At 31.2% G+C, this 10,184-nt stretch overlaps 1 pseudogene; it reads right to left on the reverse strand.

Moving 5' to 3' along the window:
* Window positions 1–6,817: 6,817 nt before the first annotated feature.
* On the reverse strand, window positions 6,818–9,828 carry LOC106339170 (annotated as a pseudogene).
* Between the last annotated feature and the right edge of the window lie 356 nt (window positions 9,829–10,184).

A 10,184-nucleotide genomic window follows, 5' to 3' on the forward strand; every position in this document is an offset into this window, starting at 1 on the left:
TTCTCTATAATCAGGGAGATTTGATTTTATCACATTAACTCTAAAGATTACCGTCAGCGATAATCATACATATATAAATACCAAACCTTGGACACATCTCCTCATCACATTCTTATTCCGACATCAAACTATCAAAAACCATTCTTTCAAGCAAAACACAAATGGCAGGCTTCAACTTCGTTGCTGATTTTAAATCTTTTAAGACGATGTGAAGAGTGAGGGTGAGCACCATTCGTAATGATGTGCCAGAAATTGATGCTTTCAAAAAGAGTTATATCATTTTGTCTTTATAATTCTTTGTTATTTCTCTATATAGGACTAAAAACCAGGAGTTCTGAAGAAACTTTTCACACCAGTTGTGCTTTTATCAGTTTTTTTGTTGTTTCTTTTATATTTTATTATTCTATTACTTATGTTACATTTCATATTTTAATCATATTTTTATGAATTAAATAATAATTATATTGCCTATGTTTTGTTTTATCTTAAACTCATAATAAATTTATATTAAGTATTTGCTTATTCTTAAAGAATATTTTCGATTATCTAAAATTTGATATTGGGTAAAAGTCACTGGTTCACAAATAATTAGCATGTATTTATTTATTTATTTATTTTATTTTTTAAGAAAAAACATGTATTTATTTTTAATATAATTTAACATAACACAAAATTCACGACGAAAAATGAAAAGTTTCAAAATCAGAATTGATTATTGATTTGAGATTGATTGATTTTTTCAATCAAGCCGCAATCTTTGTTTTCTTATATTAAAAATAAGAATAAAATGTTTTCTGATTTTGAAAGATCAATTCGCAAATGGAGTAATAAGGCGAGTTTCAAAATAGAATTGTAGCAATATTAATTATTGAATATTACTTATATTTAAGGCGATTTCGAATAAAAATAGCAAACCCTAGACCCAGAACTTCTTGTATATAAATATTTAGCCGATGATAACATCTCCTCACCACAGTCTATATCTCAAAACATTGTTACCAAAACATTAGGTTTTTCTGATTTTACCTAGGTGGTAACATTGTGATTTTACCTAGGTGATAACATCGTGATACTATGTTTTTATGATTATAGTAACGTCATCATTAAGTGTGTGTTTCTTATGGTGTCCTTGCTCATGTTTTTCAAGAATTTTTTTAGTCTATTACTTATGTTTCGTTTTATCTTATATGTATATTTTATTATATGAAAACAATAATTCTATTGCATGTGTTTTTCTTTGCTTCATAATTTAGTTTATATAAGTTTTTGATTACTCTTATAGATTAGCTTTCATGATATATACTTAAATTAAACAAAACAAATACACAACTTAATAAAAAAACTTACTTTATATAGACATATGCAATTTCAATGAATCCTTTATTACATAAAATGTAATTTTTTCTATGACTTTTACCATTCTAATACCTATCCATTAAAAGTTATAATCTTCTTTGAATATATTCACTCTGCGTAAGGCGCGGGTTAAACCCTATTAATTATTATTACTATATATTTATCAGAGTAAATTTTAATCTACCTATCACAATCTATAAACTTCAAAACACACAAAGACTATGGCTTGAAGCCAAGTTACATCTCTAACACGTAAACTTTGTTCGACTATCACTTTGTGTGTATTATATCTATTAAATTAAACAATATAACTTTTTAGTTTATTCATCCTACTACGCAGGTTAGCACCTAGTATAAACTAAAATGTGTATTTTCAAATTACAAATATGTATTTTAGTAATATATATTTTCAAATATGCATCTTGGATTCGTTAGAAAATGTTGCATGGTCAAGTTCCTCGCACTGAAAAAGAAGCTATGATTCTAAAGTAATAAGTACACACTTATTAAGAAGGAAGACATGCTCAATGACAAGATGATCTCAAGTTCTGGAAACAAAGGGGGAAAACTAAGACAACAGAACACAAAATGTCTAAGAAGCTCGAGACATCAAACAACATCATCGAACGATGGAGGAGTTTTGGTCTCCGCCAACTCTGCCTTCAGATGTGAACACTTTTGCTTCAAGTTTAGTAAACTTTACTCTGTTTCTTGTAGGATGGCCAAACAAGACATCTCTTTCTCCTTCTTTTCTTGTACTTGGTCCAGCTTCTTCTCCAACCAATCCAACTCAAAACCTGAATCTTTCAGATAATACAGTGCAACGTCTGCTTGCATAAGATCCTCTCTGGAGAGCTCTAGAAGTGATTGGCACATCGTCTTCAATTAGAACTTAGCACGAGACACAATCTATTTCAATTTTGCTCATTCAACGTAAACACTTTTTCATAACCATTTTCATTCACATGACGTGATAAAGAAACTATCTTCCACAGTAAACAAAAGTCATGGCTAGGTTTCAAGCTATTTGAACACAACAAAAAAAACCCTAAACTTGTTAGCTTTGCTTCTTCAGTAACGAAGCCACAAGTTGACTAAGCAAATTAAAGCAAAAAAACAATAACAATAACCTGAGACATTCACAAGAAGTGAAAAAGGAAAAAAACAAACACCTGATCAAGAGAAACATGACGCATATCTGCATACTTTTTAGCAACTTCTAGGCACCACTCCTTCCTTTGCAAATACCATGAAACATCTACATGGATCGAAGGTTTGTAAAGAGTTAAAAATCAAACAAAGAAACACAAACACACATGGTCATAATTGTTACAAAAAAAAAACAAGTTACTCGATATGAGTTCCCCTCGTACACACCTGATTCAGATAAATCAGACTCGAGGTTGCTTGCCTTGTTACCGTATTCAGCAGCGCTGTCCAGGATATATTTCTCAGATTTTGCAATGGCGTGAATCGTCTGAGATGATGAAGTTAGCAAGAGTTAAAGCTTCGTCTCCAGTGAACAAAAATTAGCTTTGAAATTGTCAAAAAGAAAAAAAACAGAGAACCGTTACCAAGTTTATCTTGTCTGTTGCTTTCTGAAGACGAAGCAAATTCCTCTTGTGTTTCCTGGACATAGTAACCTGCGGATGAAGGAACCCACTCTGAATCTCCTCTAAACAATCAAATCTCGTAAAATCAAAACTTTATTCCTAATCTAAAAGAAACAGACTAGGGTTTATAAGATTCCATAGAGAGAGAGAGTTTCTACAACATAAATTTAAGGTTTATCAATCAGTTTAATGATCCTAAGGTAACGTAATGCGATATGGAGACAAGCCTTACGGATGCAAATCGAAGCAGCTTGCTTGGAAATTAAGTTGAGAGGGCTGAGGAACGACGAAGAAACGGGAGAAACTTTGGGGTTTTATTTAGTTCTCCATAACCGTTTTTCCAATTATAATTTGTACAAATTTCTATTTAAGTTTGACTCGATTTTGGAAAATGCACTATTTTATATTTGAGAACTTTTACATTTTTGATAATTAAAATTATTTTAGATATAATTTCATTATTAGATATTTACGTTTTTTTTTTAAGAAACTTTGTACCTTTTGGAAATTTGTTTTTTTTTTTTTTTTTAAGTCAGTTTAAATTATACTATTAAAGCAAGATCTTATATATTTTTAACTCCTACAATACTCTTTTATTTACTAAATATGCCACTCATTTTCAATAGAAATCGCCAACTTCATTATGAGCATTTACACTATTTTATACTTTTGCGATTTATCCCTGTTATATAGGCTAATATTAACGTTTGGGTTTTTTTACTGTAGGCCCAAACATGGTTGAACATTGCATATTGGATGTTTTCTTCAGAGGTCCGGTCAACGCATAATTTTTTTAACGTAAACCCACTTTTAGACACCGAATTTGTCTATACCTAAACCCCAACAATCCAACCCCTAACCCTAAAATTTTTATATCATTTACCAATTAGTATTATTACTGCAAAAATGCTATCAAAAATATTTTTGATAATATCTTATTCTTATAGTATATTCCAAAATTCAGATAGTATTTAAATCTAAAAACATTTAAATGTTTATTTTTACCTTTTTTACTAACACTTCATGGATAATTTAAAATTTTGATTCACACGGTATATTCCACATTTGTTACGCATAAAAAAACAATATCTAACTATTCTTTAAAATCCTTGATAATGCATTAAATCCTTTAGCTTGGCCATGAAGAATATAAAATAGCTGCTCGAAAATATTGTTTTTATTAAGTCGTTGATTCTATAAAAATATATGTACCAACCGAATTGTAAATATTCCTAAGATATGTAAATTATCGCTAACGGTATCAATACTATTAAAAGATAAGTACAATTTTATCTACTATAAGAAAGTCATAGCTAGACCATCTAATTAGTAGCCTAATAAACAAAATTAATATTAACATATCCTTCCTATTAACAATGAAACCATATTACGTGGCTAACAAATCTAAACAACTTCCCTATTCATCATATTTAATAGAAAGTTTATTTTTTTTATTTAATTTGATTCTAAAATATATTGGCTAGATTTGATAATCGATTTATTATACATATACATATTTATATGATTCATATACTTATTCATTTACTACTTTTTTAAACTAAAATGTATACAAGTGAAATATAAATATCTCTAAAATTTTATTTAGTCTCATTAACTTCATATACTTTGTACCTCTATGTTTACTTAATTGTAAATATATCTCAATATTATAATATTTAAATGATATTAATATCAACTAATAAGTATATATCAGCAAACATGAAAATATTTATAAATTTTTATGCAAATATAAATATAAAAATGCTCTAAAAGTAATTTTTGTTTCTAAATATGATACTCAAATATAAATATTAATTTTAGTTTAGATAACACAATTATTTATTTGTATACAAATTTAAATTTATTACTAAATTGATACAACACCCGCACGGATGTGCGGGTCCGAGTCTAGTTTAATTTAGAATCAAAACAGAACATCTTTATTCGTCTATCCGAACCTCCAAACAATGTAAAATACTAATTATACCCTATAAAATATTAGATATTACTAAATCAACTAATATGTTTCCGAATAAAATTTCTCCTTCAATTCAGGAACTGTTTATACTAAATGAGTGATATTGTAAATATTTAGCATCCAAACTATATCCATGATTTTCGTTAGCTATTATATTTAAGAAAATAATATATTATCTATATTTTGTTTCCTAATAATAATTTTCATCTCTAATTAAATATATATGTTTAATTTGTTTATATGATATGAAATATTGGTCATACAATATATGGTTTAACACACACAAAAAGCATGACTTAGTCAATGTAAAATAGTCAAATATTACAAATACATCATTTAATACAAAAAAAAAAACTTAAAACAGAAAATTAATATCCGCGCAGCCGCGCGGAATCAAGATCTAGTTTCTCTTGATATACACATTTCATTGATAAATCCAGATTTGGTTGTAACAAGCGATAGAAAATCGCTAAAAATAATATGAGGGTTATGAAAATCATGCTTATATATGTGATCAATATAAATATTATTCAAGACTTGAAGATGATAGATATCTTAACCTATAACAAATGATACATATATATATATATATATATAATCATTATAAACCATCTTGAGACAACATGAACTTGAACTATTTAAGTATTTCAATCCAACTAATAGAATTTTGGAGAATAACATAAGCCTTAACTGTACACCTAAAATGTAGACAAGTTTTTAACATGAGCCATGAGTCTATACTACTCAAATTGTATTTCCTAAAAAAATTGAAACTATACTCTAAAAGACCCGTTACAAATCCATGGAATAAACTTGAGAATTGAGCGAGTTTTTCACATTGGAACCATGGAAAATCTTGAACTATTTTAGTACTTTCAAGTGTTTTCCAGCGATGGACTGGAGATTAACGTTAGGCATCTTGCCGAGAGAGAGAGAGAGAGAGAGAGAGAGAGAGAGAGAGAGAGAGATGGAAAACAATATTTTTCAAAAGACTATATATTTAGCCGAGCCTATAAATGCAAATAAACGTGGCTACATATTATTTGTTGATAATGTATCTGGGGGTATTATTCAATAATGCTTAAATAACAATTGCCAATGTTTTGTAATCTATTAAATTTTAAATTCTAAAATAGCTTTTAGTTGTTGAATTCTAAAATATTTGTAGTATTCCTTGGATTTTGATTTCAATAATTGTTGAGACTCCACATGAAATCAATTTTAAATACAAAGAGTTTTTAAACCATATGAAGTTGAATAATACTGGATTATAAAATTTGGTTTAAATCATTCATTGAATAACAAAATATTTTGAATTCTAAAATTTTTGTAGTATTCATTGGATTTTGATTTCAATAATTGTTCATGAGACTCCACATGAAATCAATTTTAAATACAAAGAGTTTTTAAACCATATGAAGTTGAATAAAACTGGATTATAAAAATTGGTTTAAATCATTCATTGAATAACAAAATATTTTAAATAAGATTTATAAATACCATATCAAATGACAGTAGATATTAAAATAAAATTTAGAATCATCATTTGGTGAATTTTGTTTAGATTTAAACTCGGTTAAACTACATGCGTAGCAACCCTTAGTATGTTGAATATTATTATGTAAAACAGATTTATTTCATTTTTTATTTATTAAGCTATAAGATAACTGGATGCACTAGTTATGTTCCAACTACGGTAACATTAGTTGGAAAGCAACTCATAAGTTCCAAGAATTGAGTGCACTAGACTAAATCATAGAAAGTCTTGAAAATCACACAAGTTGCTTATTGTTCTCCTGAGCAACGCTAGGCTCTGCGTGAATGAGTAATTGAAATTGACAAATCGGTAGATTACTCCGGATCGCATACGTCACCCGTTAGAAAAGTTCACCCATTCATGATCGTCGATGAATCTTGGAGTCTGGAAGAGGTACAACCTTGGAACCGGCACAGTGAAATCCGAAACCGGAAACATATGGCGGTTTTCGAACAAAACCAGCATTTCATCGGTGCTTAGCCAATCGTCATGAGAAGCCTCCAAGACTTTTTGAACAGTACTGCATGATTATGAAACAGAACATCTAGTTCTTGAGCATTGAGCCACCTCTCGTGTGAGAGGTTTAAGACTTCTTGAACCTCTGCAAAAGATAATACAATAGAAAATGTGAGTATACATACATAATTTGCCAACGCATAAATCTCATCAAGGGTATGAGTTTCGATTCACATTCCAAACAATGGGTTTCAAAAGACAGAGAAAATATGGTAGAATAAAAGAGTATTCTTATGAACAGTATAGTCGACTAAATCAAGAAATCAACCTAGAAAACTAGAAAACAAGAACAGTTGCAGTTTGAAACCTAGAAACTAACAATCCTTCGAATCCAAGAAACAGAGTTACCAAACAAATGGTACAAGAACATAATATTGCTACGATCCTCATGAACAGTATAACTCGTCTGAAGATTTCTTGATGTTTAAGAACAATTACAAATAGTGTTTTGATATCTAGAAAACTAACAATCAGTCGAATCCAAGAAGCTTACGTAACTTGGTTCAAAACTACGATCACTTGAAGATTGACTGATGCCATTGTCGATATGCGTGAGGGAGAGAGAAGAGCGAGCGAGAGAGATTGATGCGTGAAGAAACAGATTTATATGAATCATTATTTAACCTATAAGAGGTAATTGGATGTATAGCGCCTAAAAACGTAACAAGAAACTAGATAGTTAATTTAGTGGCGCCATACTATGATATTTGTTTAAAATATGGAAAATAAAAGTAAATCAAAATAATTGTTTTTTGATTATAGGTAGGAATAAAAAAACATATTAAGCAATGACCTTAATTTTAACCAGCGGGGTTAGCCTAGTGGTCTTGAGAGAGCTTCAGCTCCAATACGGACCCGGGTTCAATTCCCACTGGCCACTGGGGTATTCACATGCGCCCCCCAGCGCCCGAGACCGAAGACCTTTGTCAGGGTGATGAACCCGCTAATGGCTCGGTCTCTAGTCTGGACCACCACGGTGGAGCCAGTACACTCGGTTATCAAAAAAAACAATAAATAAATAACCTTAATTTTAGTTGCATGCTTATGTGAAAGTCGGATGAATTGGTTAACTCACCTTTTTGGGTTTTGAGTTTATCTATATCTGAGATAATCACAAATCTCTTAAATTTTAGAAAGACCATTCCATCCATCTATACTATTGAGTAGAATCTCTATTATGATTCTGTCATTAGCTTTCTGAGTTATTTAGTCACTGCTATATTAATTTTAACTATTTCAAATATTTCCATAACTGAAATTTATATATGAGCTATTTTTAATTACGTAAACGAAAACAACACTCTTGTCTTCATTGTTGACATTCGTGCCGACAAGAAGAAAATCAAGGATGCTGTTAAGAATGTGTATGATATCCAGACAAATAAGGTCAACACTCTCAACAGTTAGGTCAAAAGAGAGAGTTTGTATTTCGTGGCTTGCAAGTTTGATTGTTGTTTATTTGACACAATGGTGTTTTTGGGTTTTGTTGTAGGCCTGATGGAACGAAGAAGGCATACGTTAGGCTTACACCAGACTACGATGCTCTAGATGTTGCTAACAAGATTGGCATCATCTACCTCTGGAGTAATGAAACAGACTTGTGGTTTTTGTCTCTGTTGTCAAATCGTTTCTTATAATACCTTTTTGTTGCAGTTCTTGTTGAATTCAAGTTCTCTATGTTTTTGGCTTCTCAAAAATTTTATAAACCTCGAAAATGCAAACATACAAATGCATCCTCTAACCTGTGAATGTTCTTAATTGTCTTTTGCCACTTCCACATGTTAATAAATGGAGAAAACTTGGAAATTACAAAACAGAAATCACTTATCCAAAGAGACAAAACTAAGGCAGTAACAATTGCCCTGATTCATCTCTATCATTCTTGTACACATCTCTGTCATTCTTTTGGAACCAAAAGTATAACTATGTTTGGTCATGAAATGTTTCTGCAGAGATATTAACTAAGACGACATTTTTTATAAAACAGATGTAATAGATTTTTGTTGTAAAATAAAAGACATGGATATTATCTTTGTTACCTCGAACATCCATTTGCAAAGTGTAAAGAGATTGAGAGTTCTTGATGATCAGCAAGAGAGGACCGATGTCTAAAGCCTTATTGCAATAGCTTGGGCCTTGTTTTACGTCAAAAATCGCTTTAGTCAAGTTAAAATGTCATGGATCTTGATCAAAGGTAGAAAGCCCCGGTAATGAAGAGTTTTAAGCTTAGATGATCTCATATCGACATATCTCAGCTTCAGGCAATCCAAGATCGACAAGTGAATAAGCCTAGTTGGTGAATCAATAGTGAGAGAAGTCAAACCCTTGCAACCACAAATCTTAAGATTCTCAAGCAAAGAACAATCCAACACCATGGAGGAAACTAAACGAATCAACCGACTCTAACCAAAGCGTCTTCACCAAGAAACCCTTTGACTCGACACGTCGATCTTTGATCTCAATTTGCCAGCAAAAGTCCTCTTCCTTTTTAGAACCCTTAGAGAAGAAGTTCATATGCATGGTGTTATGAGGTCCGAGAATAGTTGACACGGAGGTCGACTTGTTCAAATGTAACTCCATCTTTCGAGTGCTTTTAGACGGATCGTGTTCGTTGAAGTTGTTGATGAAGCTAGATAATGTGTGAGAAGTTTCCTCGATGGAGCCGTTGTGGCTGTGAGGGACGACTATGGCTTGGCTCCAAGCGGACCTAAACCGTTTGGAGACGAAAGGGATTAGTCTTGCGGGGACTCGAAAGGGGGGAAGCTGATGATGTAGAGGAGAAGCTCTAGTGGTAAGCTCGAGAGGTTGTCTTGTTCGTGTTCGTCCATGGTGATTGTGTTGTGAATGATTTGAATGGTTTTGGCCGATTAACACTTCTTTTGATTGGATGTTAAAAAGCATTTATGGTTGCATATCCCTCCATAGTCTTATACTAATTCTTTGATATCTGGATATCCGCTAAAATACTTAAACTTTATATGATTTAAGCTTGCAGTGAACATAAGATGTTATCCATTAGTTTAACAAAAAGATAGCAAGCTTTAATAGCTCAGTTGGTTAGAGCACCCGTTTAGTAAGTGGGAGGTCGTGAATTTAACTTACAATGAAATCATGCTTACCATGTCCACACAAGTAAAAAGTATCACCATCTATAGATAGATGAATCAATTTCAAAAGACTATAT

The sequence above is a fragment of the Brassica oleracea genome, chromosome C4, assembly GCF_000695525.1.
Source record: "Brassica oleracea var. oleracea cultivar TO1000 chromosome C4, BOL, whole genome shotgun sequence".
Classification (NCBI taxonomy): domain Eukaryota; kingdom Viridiplantae; phylum Streptophyta; class Magnoliopsida; order Brassicales; family Brassicaceae; genus Brassica; species Brassica oleracea.